This window comes from Cryptotermes secundus, unplaced genomic scaffold (assembly GCF_002891405.2).
Source record: "Cryptotermes secundus unplaced genomic scaffold, Csec_1.0 scaffold180, whole genome shotgun sequence".
In the NCBI taxonomy this organism is placed as follows: domain Eukaryota; kingdom Metazoa; phylum Arthropoda; class Insecta; order Blattodea; family Kalotermitidae; genus Cryptotermes; species Cryptotermes secundus.
The window spans coordinates 6223518-6246556 of NW_019718619.1; the positions used below are offsets into that span (position 1 = coordinate 6223518).

The 23039-nt window shown below is 40.6% G+C and overlaps 1 protein-coding gene across 2 annotated transcripts in view; it reads right to left on the reverse strand.

Annotated features, from left to right (window-relative positions):
- Positions 1–10623, reverse strand: part of LOC111861851 (homeobox protein abdominal-B) — a 452675-nt gene extending 442052 nt beyond the window's left edge. For both annotated transcript variants that reach the window (XM_023846773.2, XM_033750534.1), the window contains exon 1: positions 9446–10623. The gene's annotated coding sequence lies outside the window, so the exon portion shown is untranslated. The remainder of the gene's footprint in view (positions 1–9445) is intronic.
- Between the last annotated feature and the right edge of the window lie 12416 nt (positions 10624–23039).

Here is a 23039-nt window from a genome sequence, read left to right on the forward strand (position 1 = left end):
GCTGGTAAAAAGATTCTTCTTCTTGCTAAATGCAGCTTTTGCCATGGCAATCCTAGATTTAATTTCACAAGTACACCTTCCATCATCTGTTAACAAGCTACCCAAATATTTAAAATATTCCACATTCTCCAGTTGTTTTTGGTCTAACTTTATTGTGACTGGGGTTGGTTGTCTCGAAATTTTCATTATTTTTGTTTTTTCCAAATTCATTTCCATGCCATAGCACCTTCCAGTTTCAATTAGTCTATCAATCATACCCTGTAGCACAGTTTCTTCCTTAGCCATTAACACTAGGTCATCTGCATATTTCACAGTTTGAATAATTTGTCCTCCTAATTTGAAGTCTCCAAGCCCGTCCAGAGCTTCTTTGGTAAGGCGTTCGCTGTACAAGTTGAACAAAATTGGTGATAAACAGCATCCTTGTCGAACTCCTCTTCCAATCTTCACACTTCTTGTCTCCCTTCTGTCCAGTCGCACTCTAACTTTCTGATCCATGTACAATTTGCTAATCAATTTTCTTTCACGCCAATCGATACCTGTTTCCTTTAGGATCACTATATATTTCCAAAATTGTTGACAGGAAAAATGTATTACGTACTGTTTCTATTGCCAGTATTTATTGTTCAAGGGACAAAGTTGGTACAGTTTACCTAGTATAATACATTCCCGAAAATTCCACCGTCAACATCGAAGCACTTTGTAACTCGTTTGAGGACATGGCGTGTTGCTCGTCTGTACAGTGTACAGTGTACTGTACAGTAAATAGCTCTCTGTCGGTGCAACTCCTGTGAGGACATCGCGTGTTGCTCGTCTGTACAGTGTACAGTGTACTGTACAGTGAAATAGCTCTCTCTCGGTGCAACTCGTGTGAAGGCATGGCGTGATGTTCGTCTGTGCAGTGTACTGTGTACTGTACAGTGAAATAGCTCTCTCTCGGTGCAATTCGTGTGAAGGCATGGCGTGTTGTTCGTCTGTACAGTGTACTGTACAGTGAAATAGCTCTCTCTCGGTGCAACCCGTGTGAGGACATGGCGTGCTGCTCGTCTGTACAGTGTACAGTATACTGTACAGTGAAATAGCTCTCTCTCGGTGCAACTCGTGTGAGGACATGGCGTGCTGCTCGTCTGTACAGTGTACAGTGTACTCTACTGTGAAATAGCTCTCTCTCTCGGTGCAATTCGTGTGAGGACATGGCGTATTGCTCGTCTGTACAGTGTACAGTGTACTGTACAGTGAAATAGCTCTCTCTCGTTGCAACTCGTGTGAAGGCATGGCGTGTTGTTCGTCTGTACAGTGAAATAGCTCTCTCTCGGTGCAACTTATGTGAGGACATGGCGTGATGTTCGTCTGTACAGTGTACAGTGTACTGTACAGTGAAATAGCTCTCTCTCGGTGCAACTCGTGTGAGGATATGGCTTGCTGCTCGTATGTACAATGTACAGTGTACTGTACAGTGAAATAGCTCTCTCTCGGTGCAACTTATGTGAGGACATGGCGTGATGTTCGTCTGTACAGTGTACAGTGTACTGTACAGTGAAATAGCTCTCTCTCGGTGCAACTTATGTGAGGACATGGCGTGATGTTCGTCTGTACAGTGTACAGTGTACTGTACAGTGAAATAGCTCTATCTCGGAAACCGTTCGGAATAGGAAACATATACATATAGATTTCCTTTTACTTAGAATGACCGATACTATGATATCCCTGAATACCAGTCTATTTTCTGAGCCTCTATTAGATCTGTCATATATAACTTTAGGGCCTTAAGATAACTGGCTATTGTCGGCTCCGTTTCCGAAATCCATAGGACCGAAAAATTACTCAGTCCAGGTTTCAGGAATATGCACTAGAAGAGATATGTAAGTACTCGTATGATGTTGTAAGCCTATGTTTTATTACAAGGTACGAATACTGGTTAATCAGATTACTACAATTAATTGAGTAAAAGGTCATAATCTATGGAGAGAGGGCATAAGAAGTGAATATTGAATTGCTTTCGTCGGAGGTTCTGCGAGTTTGGCTTAAATACCTCTTCAAATTGCTTCCTGCAATGTGCCCTGTTCCATTAGACATTACTGCTAGAGTGGGTGCACACAAGCCTACAACAGTATGCCCTCTTTCGTGTTTGCCCCTGGATCATCGCGTCCACCCACACACGTCTCAATTGTTGGCACTGCAAATACTCGTAACTGGTAACAATGCACAAAAGGAATTGTACGACCTTCAACTTAAATTTATCTTTGTTTTGCGCTTATTTAAAATACTAATGCAATAATCATACTGACAGCGCTTGTACTCATGGGAAATACAATGAAACACGATAAAGACGTTAGAATAAGTTTCCTCTAGTAAGTGCCGACTTCCCAGTCCCTCTTCTCTATAAATATGATTGTGTCACTTCGAGGTTCATTTTGGACTTACAAATATTGGTCTGTCTTCTGCTATTTATACAGCGTATTTTGCCGGAGGGCCCTGAGTACAGAGAACCAAACTACCTGACTCAGTGCGCGCGCATCAAGCTACAGAATAGTATGGACACGTTCCTTGGAGTCACAATGGGCAATTCAGAAGTATTCTGGTTGTAATTGAGTGTACTTCGGAAGTCGCCTGACGTTTCGCAGGACCATAGAGTCTCAGTCTTCAAGATCGAAGAATAAGACAGAAAAACACGAAAGAAGCCGAAAGCAATTAGGTTTCAATCCTGAAGACTTAAGCAATTCGTTCCTCCGAAATATCGTAGACTGCTCCCAAACTACACGTTATTAATACATAATCTTCATGCTCACTGCTTTCAAGGTCTAAAATTCAACAAAATGGCTGCCGTTCCGCATAGTGTTGGAAAGTAAATGGAAGAAAGCATTTAAACTCTTTCTTCGTAGCATTTCAACAGCAGAAATTAATTTTGAAATATAAATAAAGTTTAATTAAACAAAAATCTTCCTGAAAAGAATTTAGATACTTACTTACTTACTTACTTACTTACTTACTTACTTATGGAGTTTAGCCCTTCTTGAGAAGCCGCCAAATCTACAGCTACTCAAGAATTTCCCAGCATTCTATGGAATCCGAACGTTCACAAGAGCCCTCCACTGTTCCACATCCTGAGCTAGACTAATCCACTCCATACCATCCCATCTTATCTCCATAAGATCCATTTTAATATTGTTAACCTACCTACGAATTCACAGTGGTCTCCTTCCTTCTGGCTTTCTTACCAATATCCTATAAGCATTCCTTGTCTCTCCCATTCGTGCTACATGGCCTTTCCATCTCATCCTCCTTGACTTGATCATTCTAATTATACTTGGAGAAGAGTACAAGTTATGAGGCTCCTCATTATGCATTTTTTCCAACCTCCTGTAACTTCATCCCCCTTCGGTCCAAATATTCTCCTCAGCATCCTGTTCTCAAACACCCTCTGTCTTCCTCCCTTAATATCAGAGACCCAAGATTCACACCCATACAGAACCACAGGCAGAAATAATTAATATATTATCTAAATTTAGGACTCTCTTACCGAATGCTTCGTACTGCGTTCCTCTTTGACTTACTCTTTTAACCTGATGACGGAAACAGCACGGTCTTCTGAAAAGCCCAGAAGTTTCTGAACTACACGGCAGTACGACTCAGAAAACGGAACATTTCCTAGCCAACTGCTGTGAGAATCTCAGATCCATCACAAATTTCGGTTTTTATAATGTGTCTATGGGCTATACCAGAGATTCCAAAATTTTATACGTTACTTCACCACTTAGAATATTTAATACTTTTCCCGCCTCCCCCCACTTCCAGAACACTTAAAATAGATCTGATATAAAATTTAGCTATGAGTACTTATTCTTTGTAATTTGCTATATGTTATTCAATGCATTTATTTTAAAGACTGAAATAAAATCCACGCTTCATACCCGATGAAAAAGCAACCGGTAACCAGTTTATAAGAGGATGGGTGGGCCCCAGATTTGGTCTTGACGATTCGATGTAGAGAAAGTTCTTGACCTTACCGGAACTCGAACTCCGACCTCTCAGTCGAGTCCAGCCCCTAGCCAGTTGCTATACCGATTACGCCACACGTAGGCTTACATTATCGTACAGTCCCTAAAACCGTCTATTTTCTATGAGTTGGAATTTTATAATATTGTATGACAACTAAACTACCTCAACAAAGCAAAGAATTTTAAACCTGTTTCTACTTATTTCATACAAACAGCACGTCTCTCCCCCAGCACCTTTGGAGCTTCTGGATATACTGATAAATTTATACTACTAGGATTGACATTAACTTATGCTTGATGAAGAAAATAGGTCTATTCGGTACAGCAACTTACAGAGACTTTTCATATGTGCTGACTATACTAAATATTGTTACATATTTGGGCTGCTTGCAGACGGATTTTGGATTGGATAATTGGATTTTTTTGGTCGCCTTATATACTCCACTCGGAACTACAGGCAATTACAGGGCTGTTGTTATTATCACACTTAACAGGTCACTATTACACCCACTACTGTATTCGGTCTTCACTAGTCTTATACTTGCAATGTATTCATGACAATGTCACTGTAACTTCAAATCACACATGAAGTCTTCTTTGCACAGCTTAATTCCTTTCTAGTCATTATTCTCAGACATCTAAGACTGCCGAATCTGAATTCTCTGCTGTAACTGCAAACTCTGGAACTCGACACAATTCTCGTTATAACCTTCGTTATATAACCTCGGTGCGGACCCACAGAAAACACTCCTTCCTCTATTGTTGCGCTTCGATTCACTGCTGCAGAGATGGGTTTACCGCACACTTGTGTAGCAACGAACGTGGCGCGGACCTACAAGGAACGCCGCTTTCAACACCTCTTATATTGTTGCTAAACGTCACAGCGTACGTGAAGCGTTCGTCTGCTGCGTGTGTATGGGCCGCGTCATAACTCAAGCGGTTAGTCGTTGGCTTCCCACCGCGGCGGCCAGGGTTCAATCCCGGGTCTGGTCAAGTGGGGTTTGTTGTGGACAAAGTGGCGATGGGACAGGTTTTCTCCGAGTACTTCGGTTTCCACTGCCAATCTTCATTCCACCAATTGCTTCACAATTACACTCACCTATCATCTGGGGCTGGTACAATAGGCCAGAAGTAGCCGCAGTACAGGGGACTTAGTCCCACCCCAATAGCATTAAAAAAATTGGGCCATTACTTAGCAAGGGCTGTTTCGCTGTCTCCACACTTCTTGCTTTGAGCAAATACGCCACAGTTTATGCAATTCCTGCTGTCCTACTTACTGAAAGGTTAGGTTACCTTGCCCATTTTCTTTTTGTTTCTGATGTCCTGTCGTTTAATTCTGTTCGAATTTCATATTCCAATGCGAATTTTAGTTCGTTTAATTCTTTTCCTTTATATCATGTGTTTCTGAGTTTGTGTAGGCCTCTGCTTCCATGCATGTTCGCGTTCTGATGCCCTACAAGCCTAGATATAAGCGCGTGTACGTCAGTTTAATTTTATCAACTTCAAGACACCAGGGCCACATATGCAGGTTTCTCACATAGATGGTTATGAAGAGCCTTTCTCGCTTTTTGGATATAATGCCGGCCTGCACGATGCTATATCCCGCAAGATAGAACACTTCCATTCACAACCTGTTTCCTTTTCACTGCCTATCAACTTCCCTACTACCCCCAAAATATAGAAGATACAGCTCTACAAACTAACCTGCTTTGACAACTACTGGCTTTCATGTGACTGAATAAACTAATAACCACGCTTCAGTACTCAAATTCCTTTTCAGTCCTCTTTTATTGACAGTTAATTCCCGGTGATGACCTACAGGCCGCCCAAAAGTCAGTTAACTTCTTAATAAAATGTACACTAAAATACTGTCAAGTGTATGAGTGACTAAAGAATGGTTTCGGATTGGTAATTGGATTTATTGGCCTCTTACAGGTCGTAACTACAAATAATGATTACACTACTGCTGATTTACACAATTTACAATCACGCTTCTACAGTCATTTCCACTGTTGCTGTAAGTTTTGCATGGCTATGTACGAGAAATGAAAAGCAAAGAAGTAGACGTGGTAATTCAGATTCCAAGGCATGTCCGTAATGGGTAACTGACGCGGCAGAAAATGTGAATTTTGTTTCCAGACGAGGGAAGTGTTTGATTGCAAGGAATATTTTCGGTGTTTATGTAATGAAATTTTCTGACAGAAATGGTGCACTTGCGTACGGCCTATCTGCGTATGTAGAATGTTAGCAGCTATGTACATGGCAAAAATCTATTTTCATTGGGGAAAGAAGAAATGATTGGAAGCAAACGAAACTGAAAAATAACAGAATTTTTCCCCTAAAAATTTTTCTTCTCTGAAGAAACGATCAGGAATTTGTCATCATTTACACTCAGATGTTTCGGGAAAGAAAGAGTGGAGGGTTACTTGAACATATGCAAAGATATTCTTCTGCTTTAGGGGGCGTATTTCGGAACCAAACTAGGAATGGGCGTTTTTACGAGAGAGTTTGAAATTTTAAAAGACAGTTGACATACAGACAAATTGATGGTTGATTAATTGATTAAGCAAATAACTTTGATTCTCTTGGATGTTGTAAGCAATATTTTGGGACAGGTATATATAAATCACAAAGTTTAAAGCTTCTGAAACTTGGGTTGCCTATATCAGGGGACAAAAGTAGATCTGAGGCTGCCGATGTGCAATTCTTCATAGCAGCGAGTGTAATAACAAGACGAGATAAAATTCAAAGTGATGATGTTAGGAATAAACTACAAGCAGAAAATTTTATTAAGCCTGTTAATAAATACAGAGAACAGGAAAAGCCACTGACTGAAACTAGAATTCGCCGGCAAATGGCGAACTATTGACTTCAAGAACCATGAAGCCGTAGGAACTCTAGGAATAAAACGGTAAGACCAAAGTTGAGGAAATGCAACAGACCTCGGGGCCTAGTAGAAGCCAACACTCTGCCGCAATGACTAGGAAACAGATGTCCAGTCAAGAAGGTTCTACGTTAAAATTTGCTAAGTCTACTTTATGTAGACTCCCAAGTTCTCAGTGCGGTAATTTTTCAGATTGTAGTTTTCTGGGTAGACTTGTAGACAGATATGGACGTTTCAAAGAAACATGCTGAAACATCAGCTCTGATGACAGAGGCAGCAATTTCTTCTGAAACGTCAGCAACAATTTACCGATTATCCGGTGCGATAACCCAGAAGGTCACATGGTAGGTCTGTTTCGCGAGGTATTTTAACTGCAATTTCGTGGCAAATTTATATGAACTCGGTAAAGGCCTTTTTGAATTTGAAGAAGGAAGTTGGAAGTATAGGCCTAAGTGATTCTGGACATGAAACAGGATTTCCGGCTAGAATAATTTGCTTACTTATTTTTTTAATATTATTTAGCACATCTGCCTTGCCTGTTATTTTCCTTACCTTTACATTTATTGAGGAGCCGGGATAGCGCAGTCGGTATAGCGACTGGCTACGGGCTCAACGCCTAACGTGTCGGAGTTCGAGTCCTGGCCGGGTCAAGAATTTTCTGTCCTCCAAATCGTCCTGACCGGCTCTGGGGCCACCCGATCTCCTATCCAGTGGGTAACGGGGGCTCTTTCCCAGAGGTTAAAGCTGCAGAGCCGCGAAGCTGATCACTCACCTCCAGCTAGTGATGAGGTCAAGAAAATGTGGATCTATACATCTACTCCCCCATGCTCCTTCATGGTGCAATAAATAATAAAGCATTGTTGCGTTGACGGTAAAATTATATATTTTCATTGCATTTCTTCTTCGTTGAGAAGCTTATGGTCTTTTCACCTCCTCAAGATGTTCTTCACCTCTTACAGAAACACAACTCTCATTATCTGGTGCACAACCAACTACAGGGACGCATCTCTGTCCTCACGAATGTGACCTATAGGCGGAGCTCATTAGTAGCCACCCTAGAGTCGAGAGCGAAACCCAGTTTTATTCAGTCACTCATTTCCAGAGAGACCACTGAGTCAGTCTCAGAACTTGTGAGGAGCAGTCCAGTGAAGTTACCGCAGTCCCTCCTACAACATGAATCTTTATTCTATAAATGATTGCCCCAACTACACAACGGGCTACGTTGGGGAAACAAAGGCTGCGCTCAAGACACAGTGGTCAATTGAGGCTGAACGAGGGGGCACCTAACTGCCTCCATATGATGCGGGGTAAATATAAAGCATGTATTTATGTTCCCGTTTATACGAACTGTGGTTTGAAACTACAATGAAGTGGGTAATTGGTTTTTAAGTGGTTCGTTCGAGACCTATAAATCTGTTTTTTAAGTTAAAATTAGAGTTTAACACAGAAGAATAGTTCCTTGTTTACTAATGGCAGATTCACTTTACAATAAGGGCTCCACCCAGTCTGTTCGCACGTTGCGTTTCAAAATCAGTACGCCTTTCTCAGGGTAAGTAAGAAAGGTTATTTTCCGTACACACTTGGGGTCAGCTCTGTGTAGTCTACAGTACACTTAGACTGGAAAATGGGGTTGTTGTTTGGGGCACGGGATTGCATGCAACCACAGTTTCATACATAACGACTATCATAACACCACTTGGCTTCTAATAATCATGCTAGCACATTCCTGTCCGTTGTTTGCTTCTAAGTTAACTGTCTGTATAACGGGGAATTGAGACCATAGCCGTTGCTGTCAATTCTATTAGAATTCATATGCAAGTGGTTACTTCAACCCACTGCGAAATTTGTAACTTCTTTAAAAATCGGTTCTAAAATATTATGAATATGGCGTAATAAATTTAATTCTTATAACCCAAAGTTACAAAAACTGTGCAGTCAAATGTGAGTTGCACAACAATAACAGAAAACATTTTCACAGATAGGTCCAAGAAGTTTATTCTTTTCCTTGATATTTCCATTCAGTCTTAAAGATTATTTTGGAGAAAAATAGCCAGCTATAATTCGTTAAGTACAACCGTCTCCTTATTTCAGTAATTGATTACGAGATACAAGCTTGAAATAATGCTTATGTAACCATGGCGATTTTAAGCAAGGCTTTAACTTGGTCAAGTTAATAGTCAATCAAGTGACGGAATGACTTAATGCCTCCATAAACTTTAGCATTGTAAATTAATATGAAAGCTCAGCACGCCCAGTCATTTTAATACGTCCTACTTTTGTACATTCTCTGTTGGAATTAACTGCCGACATGTAAATAACATTGAACAGAAAATCATGCACACAATTTCCAACTTAATACTCACAAATGTATATACGTAGGACTTCATAAGTGCCACAGGTATTAATTAAATTTTGCTGAAATGATTAAAGGGAATGTAATCAGTACTATTTCCAGTTAACTGTTAATCACCATTGTTTTGCAATACCTTTGTGACACACGACAGGTACACCAACAAACACCAAACAGGCACAGATGATAATAATAAGAATAATACATTCTACTCACCTACATTTCACCTGTATGGCTGACTCGCTTCGCAGGTGCCTTGCAGGCTCGTCACAACCTCCTGTGAGGTTTCTTTCTTCGTTATTAATCAAATGTCAAACCCGTATTATTTCTTAAGACAATTCCACACTTAACCTTTCGTCTGTAAGAACTCGAAAACTGGAGATGTTGTCTACCCTGATTCACTCAATATTACCATCTGAATGTCCTCTTCTGTGAGGCTAATTATAGCGCGCGTTCTGATCCATTTTCCCGTCTTGACAGTGCACGTTAATAATTTCACTTTGCGGAGAGTAGGGCTCCGTTTGTGTAGGCTTGAGCATTCAGCTAGGAGTAAGCAGCGCCGTAAAAGCGGGCAGCAAAAATCCATGTACTGGAGAGAGAGAGAGACAGACAGACGACTACGGGAACGGCTTCTGCGCTCTTGCATTACGAGTCGGCGTCTCTTTCTGACAGTTGGAAAACTACATCTTTCCCCCTCTCTCACTCCTTCAGCATACAACTATTCGAACCCGACACAGACTTGTCCCGTTCACCATCCTTTTCTTTCGCTCACTCTTCTACCTTCTCTCTCTTTTTTAATTTCGTTATTTCCTTTGAGTCTACATCTCCGCCGTAGCTGCGTCTTCTTTTGCCGTACCTTTGGCCTCATACAACGCCGGCACGCCCCTTCGGATATCTCCCCTCCTTCCCTTCACTGAACTATTCCACATGTCCCTTCACCCCTTCCTTACCAAGAACCCCACCTTCCCATCTGGACCAACCACACAGCATCTATGGTTGCATGCGTAGAGTAGAACAGAACTGGCGAAAACAAGTGTATATCGAACTGCGGACACAGGATTATGAAATTAGGAATATTGATAGCATGTGAGGTACGTGTAATGTGCATTCAGCTTGTTACTCACTGTGACCACAAATCATTTTCTCGCATTCAACATCTCACAAACGTAAAAACAGAATACAATTTCTGTTTAATCCTATAATTTACATTACAGTGTCTAAATTCTTCCCTTCCTGTGTTCTCCAGTTTAGCTATCTGGTCTCTACTAGCTTAGAATGACTTCTGAGACAACGTTCAGGCCATGCATATGGTAGGATTCCTTACGTCAGAGATCAGAGACTATCAAGCCCTCTACTGCAACATATCACAGGAAAATCAAGAATCGAACTCCTAATCCTAATGTACTGCTCAATCCGATCATTTTTTTCTCTCAGATTTAAAGTAAATACGTTTAACGATACCATAACCGCTCCATAGCTCAAGCGGTTAGTCGCTGGCTTCCCACAGCGGCGGTCCGGGTTCGATCCCAGGTCTCGTCAAGTGGGATTTCTGGTGGACAAAGTGGCGCTGAGGCAGGTTTTCTCCGAGTACTTCGGTTTCCCTTGCCAATCTTCATTCAACCAATTGCACTACAATCACCCTCACCTATCATCTGGGGCTGGTACAATAGGCCGGAAGTGGCCGCAATACAAGGAACTTAGTCCCACCCCACTAGCAATAAAGAAAAAACGATAACACAACAATTCTTATATAAGAAACCATCTATTGATGGTTCGTAACAAAACTGTGTCTCTATTCTTCTTGTGAGCCTAAGTGTTTCTAGAAAGGTTTGCCGAGCGCTTGTCAGAAATATGCGTTGAGTACTTCGTAATCGGAAGAGGTTTCACTGTAGTTTAACTAAATATTCATCACACGGGAATGTCAAACATGCCTGTACCATAACTTGTAGTCAGCCGGACCAGACAGTCATCAACACACAAGGTCCGTTTACAAATTAAAATATTTCACCAGGTTAACAATAAAGTACACAAAAAGTTAAAATTTAAATATAAAAATGAATTTCTTCCATTCTTTCATGAGCTTATAACGACTGCAGCAGGATCATTTCCCATTCCCAATTTACAACGCGTCACATTTCACACAGATATAGGTCTATATTGTCACAAAGTTTCTCACGTCCTCAGTACATATAGGCCTAATACGCACAGCTTACTAAGACACTGTTCACTGCGAATTCAACTTATAAGTGTCGCAAACTTAACTAATCAATACGAAAGAAATACCATTCTTCCTCGTCACGGAGATTGCGAATGAATCCAGAGAGAAGCATTACATTGTATTCTCTCTGAGTTGCCGTTGTCAGTTCCAGTAATTGCAGATTTAGAATTTAAAAATTTGTAGTTTATTTTCCTCTCTGTAGTAAGATCGACGTAAACTTTCAAGAAATATTAGTAAAATTTCGGTATCGCAACTTAGTTTAAATTTCCGAAGCAGTCGCTGTGTTTCCATGCTGTCCCTACGTGTCCCACCAGACGTATGGTCCCGTCTCAAGGTTCCCTTCCACACAACTCATACATAGACACAAGCAAAGGTTATAAACACCCTTCCTTCCTTCCTGCCTTTCTTTCAGTGCTAATTAATATAACGGCACATTATACACTGCAGAAAGGGGAAAAGGGAAATAAAAGAATAAAAAAGAAACATGAAAGGAAGAAGGGAAATACATATAAATCCTACATAGACCTAAGTATAAAAGTAAACTTAAAAGTAGTCAGGAATCGTTAATCTGTTTTATGTTGGTCTTATAACGTGAAGTGTATATAGACACACAATAACTGCAGTCATTCAGAAGAGAGAAGAAGGGCTTCGGCGAAATATAAAAAATGCCGACAACTGCTCTTTTCCAATACGCACGCTGGCTGGTTTAAGTGAGAACTGAACTGAGCTTCAACATACATTGCCTCACCATAGGACAGGAGTGTACTATGTCCATCAGTAGCTGTTTTGCGGGAAATTGAGTTCGAAGCTAGTTTGAGCTACGGTTCAAATGTGGCTTAGAGCAAAACACGTTCTGAAATCTCATACTTGGTTGTAAGACAAACTTAAGGCAGTAGGTGAGATAGTGCAACACATTACGGAGAATCAGAAATGTCTATTCTCACATTTTCGCCCAAAAGTGGAGACAGAACACTTGACTATCTAAGCGACAAATAGTCGAATAGTCTAAGGCGAGGGCTGTCAATTGGTTTCAAGTGGCTATCCTTAAACCAAAACAATGAGAGAGCCTTATACGAGTGCAGGGAAAATGGTTTAATTAAGATTAAGTGTTAATTAAGCACCGCGCCATTAACGGGGTCGGGATAGCGCAGTCGGTATGATCTTCGTTCTGGACGACCGAGCGATCAGAGTTCGAATCCAGGTAAGGAAAAGCGTTATCTCTTCTCCACGTCGTCCAGACCGGTTCCGGGACCCACACAGCCTCATATCCAATGGGTACCGGGGGCCTTTCCATGGGGTAAAACGCGCGGTACCTGAAGCTGACCACACACCTCCAACTAGTACCGACTTCAAGAATACGTGGATCTATAATATCCATTCCCCCATGCGCTCTCATGGTTCAGTATTTAATTACGTAGTTAAGCACAAGGACAATTTTGGTATGAATTTCTCACATTAAATTCCACTCTAATATATTACTTCTTAACTTTGTACAACAGGTAATAACAACATGGCGGAACTACAAATTTACGAAGTGTGAGCGACAATAGTGACACCTAGTAAACTGATCTGGAATAATCTATTGTTGCTGATCTTCAATGTACATGCACGGCAATTCTTTTTGGAGTGTAAAACAACGAATTAGGCCACAACAAACGAGACATATTACTTCCCGTCGACTGTTCATAAGTAATAAATCACTGGTGAAGGCATGAATATTGATATAGGATAGATCATAATTAAAGATCCATAATTGCGAATGAAACATTATTTATTATAAGTCAACAATTACGGCAACCAACACAAATCTGTAGACATGCAATAACTTATTCCCCAAAAGGTTCCGATGGTGATCATACTACTACTACTACTACTACTACTACTACTACTACTGCTGCTGCTACTACTACTACTACTAGTACCACCACCACCACCACCACCACCACCACCACTATTAGTACTGGTGTTGATAACCATCTCTAACTTATTTGCAATTGCAAGCAAATTTTAATGCTACTGATGTTCGGTCATATGTCCTTCTTGCACATAAAACCTACTTGCTAGTCCAAGGGCTGAATTGTATTTTGGTATCGCATGACAAATTTACATCACCGAGATAAAATATTAACAGCACTAGAGTTCTAAGACCGGTAGTTTGTGTGTGTGTGTGTGTGTATATATATATATATATATATATATATATATATATATTAAAGCTATCCCTGTAACAGGCCTTGAAGACCCATAGGGTTGTGAGACGTTGAGAATCCCAAATCGGCTCAAAGATGGAGCTATACTCCACAGGAAAAGTATTTATTTAATTCCTGGTACTCATTTCTGTTAGAGGCTGAGTGAACCCCTGGGCCATAGTGCAGCCGGAAGGATTAGGTCAATTGAAAAAAATCCAATTACCTAATCGGGATTTGAACTCGCGACCTTCCGACTTGTAGCATAGTGCCTCAACCACTACTCTGCCAAAAAGAAAATCTGCCAGTTGCATACTCACGAAACTACAACCAAATGGGCATTCTGTTAGCTAATTGTACAAACAACTTCCAAATTGTTCATATGAGTTATCGGTTTACAGAACAAAATGTGATACGCCCATAACGCAACTCGTTATTTTCACGATATTTACATTGAAGACGAATATCTCGAAGTCTCTCTTACACTACTTTACAACTCCTTGGGTGTCCTCCTTCAACAGGCGCAAATCATCTTATTATTTAGAGCTGAATAGAAGAGAATTTTCGATAACTTCGTGTGCGATATTACCACGGATATTCATGCGTAAGAAAAAGCGTCATTTAATTATAAATAAGTCTTTTAGGTCCTGAGATTTAACGCAGTACAGTCTGTTTGAAAGTCAGCAGACATTTCGAAGGAACATGTTATTTTCTTGTTCATTGTCGATGAATAAGCCAAATAAGCCAAACAAGCATGAAGCAGGTAGCAATTTCTCCTTCGAACCTGGAAAATGAGTAGACATATCCTTCCAAAACGTCTGTTGACTTGCAGCGAAATACACGACTTTATATACCAGAAGATAGAAATCTTCATAACCACCGTCGTGAAGATCTGAAATATTTCAGTCCTAGGGTGCCCGGGATAAGTAACTTTCTGGACTTTACGCATAGTACAGAATTCTGAAAGAACATAAACGCTTCGGAGACCGAATAAATGTGTCCTTAGGTGAGGACAGATCTTCTACCGGGTACAGCTGAGTATGTGCGTACTCACCCTTTCATCTGAAAGAAGAAACAAGTCCAGTTTCCGAAAAGTTGTGTCGTTTCGGTATGTAACTGAAATTGGATAAAGTCCAGAAATTTAGTACTTCCAAAAAGTGAGATATTTGCTCTTTTGTGCCCTTGAAAATTAAGACTGTATTATCATAGGATAACTCTTAACAGTATTAAACGTGGAAAGAGAAATTCCTCTTAGATAATATACTCTGGTAATTTTATAAATAAAAATTTAGAATTTGGAAATACTTGGTCCATTACCGGTGATCAAGTACCTAAGAAAACCGAAAATAAAAATTTATATCCTCTGATACATAACGCTGTGTGGTTCGTAGAACCCAGAATTTGATTCATAATCACCGCTGTACGAACCTCAAATCCTACATTTTGAAAGGTTCCTAATCTACGCAAAACATGAATATATCTGACCCAAGAATTTTGTATACATCAGAAATTACAAGAGATCTCGTTATAGAAATATTGAGGTAAGCCTACACACAGGCTCAGTCTACCTACGGCTATCACTGATGTAGAAAGAACGTTACTAATTTATTAAGTAGCGTGCTTCGCTATAATGTGGCATATTTGCTAAAGGCAAAAATGAGTCAGCGAACACAGTCATTCCTGAGTAACAGCTTCGTAAACAAACATGATTCCAAGGCAAACATTTCATACAACAATAATGGGAAGCGGTATTTTCTGCGCTGTCCGTGCCAAGAAGTTATAAGCAGGACAGTCAGGGAGGAGTTAAAATTAATGAAGTGAAGATAGTGGATTGGTTGGTTGCTTTGTTGGTTGTACGTGAGTTAGCTAGTCTCGAGTTTCTGTAGTTGAGGCCAAAGGAAGGGGAACGTCCGTCGTTGAAAGCTGCGCCCAAGCAACGATACTGAAGACGTCACTGTGGACACTAGCCTATGCGTGTAGCAGTGAACTGTAAAGTGCAGTCACGCATTTTGCCGAAGAGTCCAACAATTCCATTACATGACAATGCCAACAACACTACCACATCTGATTCACATTTACTGAGGCACTTGTTTCAGTAAACACATGGAATATAATTAAATGTACTTACTCTAAGTGTAGCCTTCTCTTCCCGAATCAAGCCAGGGATAAAGATCATGACAATTTAATATCGCTAACTAAAGAGTTAAAAAATTCCAAGGAACGCAGTTCTTCGTGAGCATTTGACAGTCATGCAGCTGGCAATAAAATTTTCTACACAAGAGCTCTCCATTAATTTTTCTTAATTCGCATAGTGGGGGGGGGGTGGATACCAGCTGGGTCCACTCGGCCCGGCGGCCACTGATTGGCCTATTGTAGCTTGCCCCGAGTAATTATGATGGTGGAGAATTTGGTGGAATGAAGATTGGCAGGGGAAACCGAAGTAATCGGAGAAAACTTGCCCCAGCGCCACTTTGTCCACCACAAATCCCACTTGAGCAGACCCGGGATCGATCCCGAGCCGCCGCGATGGGAAGCCAGCGACTAACAGCTTGAGCTATGGCACGGCCGCAGAGTTCACCACTGGTCCCTGAACTAAGCCAGATGAATCCAGTTAAAGTCGTCTCACCTCATTCCTCTGAGATAATTTCAGTATTATACTTATGTATGCTTGGGTCTCCAAAGTGACCTCTCCGCAAGCTCATTAACACGGTTCGGCCTGCATTTCGCATCTCCCGTATATGCTTCACCTATCTCATCTTCCTTGAACTCACTGTTGTGATAATATTACGAACATCGTCTTTATAAAACTGTTTCCGTCCTCACGCTACTTCCTCCCACGTGGAAGGAAATACTATCACAGCATCGACTCCTTCCTTATCCTGCTTCCTTTCCTCCGATTAGGCGAAAGTTCAAATTTCGAACCCATCCGAATAACAGACAAAGCAATAAACTGGAACCGGAAAAATGAACTGCTCTGAAATTAATATTAGCAAGAAGTGTCTGAATAAAACTTGGTCCTCTTCTTCGACTAGACCTACATTAAATTGGGAAGGCTAGGAGAAAGTCGAGATAACTCAGCCGGTACGGACTGAATGGATGGCATTCGATTCCTGGAAGGGGAAAAAATTTTTCTTCTCCAAGGAGTACCTTGAGCACTTCCCACGGTGGTAAAGCGGGAGGAGAATGCAATTGACCACTCACCTCCATCTAGTGCCAAAATTCAAAGACGTCAATCAAATAATTAATTGTGGAAAGGGACAATTTTGCCCTTCTTTTATGTATTTTATATTAATTTTTCGTGCATATAATTTTGATTTTGTGTTGTCCTTCCTAAATATCTGAAATTTCTACCGCTTTCGGTGGATATGTTATTTTCCTTGGTACTGCGAATTTGTCTTTAATCTTGGTGATATTAACTTCTAACTTTTACTGTTTGACAACCAGTTTTGCAGCACCTAATAATATAACTGTATTTTTCTTTATGTATTTCTATTCTCGTACAATAAACCTAAATTAATATCAGCATAAACTAGAAAGTGGTATGAATATTCAACTCCAATTCTTCCGGATTTTCATTAATTTTATTCGCGGTGTCCTCCGAAACAAAATGTTAGAGAAATAACTTAACTAAACCATTCATGTGCCGGTCACGGTAGCCGAGCGGTCTAAGGCATGTACTGTCTTCGCTCGCTTGGAAACGGGGATCGTGGGTTCGAATCCCACTCAGGGCATGGAAGTTTAGTTTCTGTGTGTGCGTTTTTCTGTGTTTGTGTACAGGTAGAGGCCTTGCGACGAGCTGATCACCCGCCCAAGGAGTCCTACCGAATGTGTAAGATCTAGAAAAACCGAAGTGAACGGAGAAGTTCATGGAAGTAGGCCTAGGCCCACTGGGGCTGTAGTGCCAAAGGGAAAAAAAGCAAACCATTCATGTGTCTGCCAGTGAGTTCTGCTCTCGTAGAACGATCTGGTGCGACTATCATAGGCAGTGCACTTAACGAAATACGGCTTTCAGAACAGAGTAGGCCTAATGGATTTCCACTGATGGAAACCAGTTTGAAACGCTGGAACAGTCGGCGGAGTACAGAATTGCTTCCACCGCAATAAAGCCATTAACACAACTCGGCTATCAAGGACGGACGCCCTTATCCTTAATGGGAAACGGTTAGAATTCTTGCCTTCAGAGCAAATGTCGCTGCCTGAGCTCGGTATTTCGGTAGAATGCTTTTAATGTAATGTAAAAAAACGGGCAATGAATGCTGCTCGGGCTGTTTAACGAAGCTGTCTCAGCTGTGCACAACAAAATGGGAATGTTATCATGAACGACGAGATTAGGCTTATAAATATTTCGTAGCAGACAGTAGTGAAATGTCTGAATATTCTCTTCCGATATTCCCTTGAGTGGATTGATAAAATTCAGGAATATATTCCAGCGGAATGGCCGCGCCATAGCTCAGGCGGTTAATCGCTGACGTCCCACCGCGATGTGATCATGTGGGATTTGTGGTGGACGAAGTGCGCTGGAGCAAGGTCTCTCCGAGTACTTCGGTTTCCCTTGCCAAATTTCATCCCACCAATTGCTCCACAATCACCATAACCTATCATCTGGAGCTGGTACAATAAGCCAGTAGTGGCCGTAGTACCAAGTTGACTCAGTCTCACCCCACTAAGGATAAAATAAAAAGGTTTTCAGCGGAGCCTCTCAGGGTCTCGGGAGTCAGCTGCTGTCCTTTGATAGACAGAACACTAAGACTGTATGTTTCAATCCAACTCTGTGCACAGATCTATGTCCGAGTTTTCTCAGCGTTCCACTGTGCAAGTAGGCGCCATGCGATGGGCCGATCCCCCGCTCACGGAGTCCCTCTGAATGTCTAAAAACATTCATGCCTCCAAGAGTTGTGTCTGGATTTGAATAGATCAACGGGCCGATTTGTTAAACTGAGGAAGACTTGATTTGTTAATCCGTGAGCCTAGATTTCAATACGGAAAAGTAATTCATAAATATTTTTTCAATATATTACAATTTTCTGCTAGCATTTATCTACTTACAGGTTTCTTTATTAAGCGTTTAATAAATTCCGCGTGGCCTCGTATGTTACGTAATTTTATAGCCTTACAAATTGATAACTCTTCTTACTGAAGCCATGACGGCAGTTGTAAGATTTGAGGCTTTCACGGCGGTGACTATGAAGAAAGCAGTCTTCTGGGATTTGGCACCGTGTATATGTGGTGTTAACCGACGTTTCGGAGGAACGTATCGCCCCCATCTTCAGGGTAGAAGAAAAAGTATAAGAATTCTGCAAGCGACAACACCGTGANCAGTTATTTACAAGTGTTTAGGGGCTTATTATATTAACTAAAATGTTCTCTAAATAAAGCCCTCATATGTTAAATTAATAACAGAGAAAACAATCCTTTCATGGGACAACATAGGCCTATGAAGTTTCAGAAATTTTCTGAAATCTATCATAAATTTACAGATATAACAAATTTCAAAGCCAGTAGGTTCTGTATGGACGCTAAGGACGCGTGTATGTGATTTGGCGGGTAGTCCCTCCGTGGGAGATTAATTCGAAGGAACGTTAATTTCACGAAAAATTTCGACGCCACCGGAGAATATTTCTCCGAAGCGCTCCTTTATAGTGACTGACGCATATTCCTTCAGAGTGAGAACGTCACAATTCTTTGTCACTGCACGTTCAAGGAGAACAGCCACGTTGTTCGCAGGCAGCTCATAGACCGGAGTTCATGGACGAATTTAATTTTGTAAGCGCAATAGATAGGAATACAAATAGTTCCATCACCTGGGATATAACCCTCTATATGCGAAAAAGTCAGCTGATGTTTCGGGAGAATATGTAGCCTCCATTTTCAAGGTATAACAGTAAGCAAAGCCGGAAAGAGGCACGAAACAGGGAGCAACAAGAACTCTGTTAAATGGGAGGCCTTTTGCTTTAAGTACGAATGTATAAGTTAACAAAGAGATGAAACTCTCGTCTCCGACCAAATAATGTGACAGCTTATTTTGTGTTCTAGAATATCATGAAAAATTACAGTAGATTCGAAGAGATCTTCACTTGCGGTTTAGAGATCATGCGTGACTATTCAGAAGACTGCGATAAAGAAATTCCTTCTTTGAGTTTCCTAATTCACAACCAATAATACTGTATTAACAATAAGGTCTGTTAAGTTACTACATATTGTATTAAGAAATTTAACACTATTTTTTCTAAAAATATTAAGCGAAGGAAATTCACTTTATGTGGTAGCGTTATTTGTGTGTTTACTTACTTAGCATGTATAATCACTTCCAGTTATACATAAATGAAACTAAAAGCGCCGCTCTTAAAAATAACAGGCCACATAACATGTCAGTATTAACTGATAATGATAACGTGGCTCAGAATTATGATTGATGCTTCTAAAATTTGTCAGGCGACGTAGATGATGCTTATTGCTGTGGTACGACTTGTCTATTGCACACAGAAGTCCGTTACGCGGGTCACAGAGATACGCAACTGCTACATGAAGGATTATGGGAAACGTTGCGTCTTGTCAGTTTCCTTGCAAATACCAAGGACTGGCGTTCTTTTTCTATGCGCTTGCGCATTGCACGCATCCAGGTAGAGACTCAGAGCTTCAACAAACAGGCCTACAACCTACCCATATTCTTTCTTCAATTCTTCAAATAATTTTAAATGTATAGGCACGAGTATCATGGAAATGCGGTGTGTTATGCTGACATGAGTAAAGTCAAGGAACTCGAAGAATTTGCTTCATAAAAAATTGTTTAACTTCAGTTTAAATATGTAGAAATGGACGAACGCAGATAAATATAACTTCTTTTTCTTCGGCAACACAATACAAATATTATTTTACTCGTGGATATCAATTAACATACGATTTAACGGCAACAAAACTTCTTTAGGATTACAGCACCTAGCGGAATGGCCCCATAACGTCGAGATAGCCTGGGTTTTAATTGTTGGCAGGCCAAAATTTGCCTTTTCACCAAAATAAGCACACATATTCTGCAGGTCCTCCTACCCATCTTCCTATGCATCCTTACCCAAGGATACATCGGTCAGAGTGTGGGGCTGACCTGTTCTTTCCATTTATATTATAATATTTTGAGGAGCTTAAGCGTAGCTCCTGTGTAAATATTGCGGTGTGTACACCCTTTGTCCCACCTGGTTTTCCTGGGATTTCCTAACGGAATACTCTAAAGCAAAGTTGAAGAACAATGTGATAACTGATAAACATCTCCTTGTTTTAGACCAATTTGGATAGGAAAACTCTCTCACAAATATTTACCTATACGGACTTTACTACACGTTTCTTTTAAACACAATTTATCAGCCTTGTTTCATGGTTACCCCAAACTCTATCAAAGTTTTGTAAATGTTTCCCTCCTAACTGAATCATGGGCTTTCTTGAAGTCTACGAAAAGCTGATGTACTGTCTCATTGTACTCCCATTTTTTCCTCCAATATCTGACCAATGCAAATGAACTGATCTGTAGTTGATCTGTTACGTCGAAACCCACACTGATGATCCCCAATAATTTCATCTGTATATGGACTTAACCTTGAGAGAAGAGTATTGGACAAAATTTTATATGAAGTTGATAGCAGTGATACCACAGTCAGTTTTATCGCCCTTCTTGTGAACTGGTACAATAATAAGACTCCTTCCACTGATCAGGCAATTTTTCCTTAAGCCAAATAGAATTAATTAGCTTATGGATCTTAGAACGCAATATTTCACCTCCTGGTTGAGTTAGTTCTGCTGCAATTTGATCACAACCTGGAGATTTACAACTTTCTAATTTTGCAACAGCAATTTCAACCTCAAAAGGGCTAGGATCAAGTGTTAACGGCTCAGCTGTATGCATTTCTTCCTGCATAGCGTCGTTGAACCTATGTACATTCAATAAGTGAGAGAAGAAGGTCTTCCACCTATTCAATATATTGTTGGAATCTGCAAGCAGATCGCCATTCTCATCCTTCACTAAATCTGTTCTAGATATTTAACCCTTCTTAAATGCATTCATTCCTCTTTACAGGTCGTTTTCTTAGTGTTCGTTGTAAGTTCATTAATTCCTGTCTGTCAGATACTCCCATTTTGTTATCCTGAAATGTTTGCTAGCTTCACGCTTTTATTATTCTGATTATCCTAATTTATTGTGCTTGGATCCTGTAACCACTGCAATTTGGCTTATATTCTTTGATCTTATAATTCTGAGCACCCTTCACCGAACCATGCTTTATGCTTCTTCGGTTCATATTAAGAAAAATTCTCTTTGGCTGAAATTTTTATATTCTCTCTAATATTCTTCTAAGCTCTATTAATATCCACCTCAGCTTCTAAGCTTTCCAAAGCTGCGAACCTAATTGAGATTTCAGCACGATACTACTATTTGCCCTCTACTTCTTTTAACTCCTATAGATTGATCCTCTCCACAAGCAAATTGTGCTCTCTTTGTTTACTCATTGCCAGTCTCTCCCGATTTGCAGTGCCTGATAGTGGCCAATATCACAATCCGCTCCTCGAACGCTTGGATATTATGTATACTTTAATGCCGCCTCCTGTCTATCAGAATATTCTTGATTTGACTGTGTATTTTTCCGTCAGGAGATAACGAAGTAAATTTATGGATGTTACGATGTGGGAAAATTGTACTTTTTACAGTAAGATTTTTCGATGTGGGAAAGCTTACTACTCGAACTCCATTATTATTACTAATTTCATGCAAACTCTCATTTCAAATTTTTGGTTTGAAAATTAATTCCCACCCTACGTTGGCATTGATATCTCCTAACAAAATTTTCGTATGGCACTTCGGGAATTTTTCAAGTACATTGTCTAGTTCTTCGTATAACCTGTCCCTCATATCATTAATTTTATCATCGGTTGGGGCATGAACAGACATCTTAGTATTATGTATGACACCTATCACTAAGGAACTTTACCTTCATAACTGCTGATATGATTCTCTTATGTACGAACAAACCTGTACATAATTCATGATTTTTATTCCCCTTTCCATAGAAAATGTGGGTTCGGTGCCACCTCCGTCCCATCTGGCCTCCTGTACTTCCACTAAATCTAACTTATATTTTGATATTTATTTCAAAGCTGTCATGAGCGAGCGTGCCCTATACAGACTTCTTAGTTTTCATGTACTAAAACGCATGTCATTTATCCAAACAACCCAACCGCGTCCGAGGCCCTTTGTGGAGCTTCGTAATAAGCGTATTTTTTATATTGAGCAGTTGGTACCCCCAAACCCAACACCCAAGCTGGAGGACCACCACTTGTCGGCCGTCCACGACTGATTATTCAATATATTCGCAGCTACTCTCCATATCTGGAGGCCGTCTCCTCCATCCGCAACCCGAGGACGCGC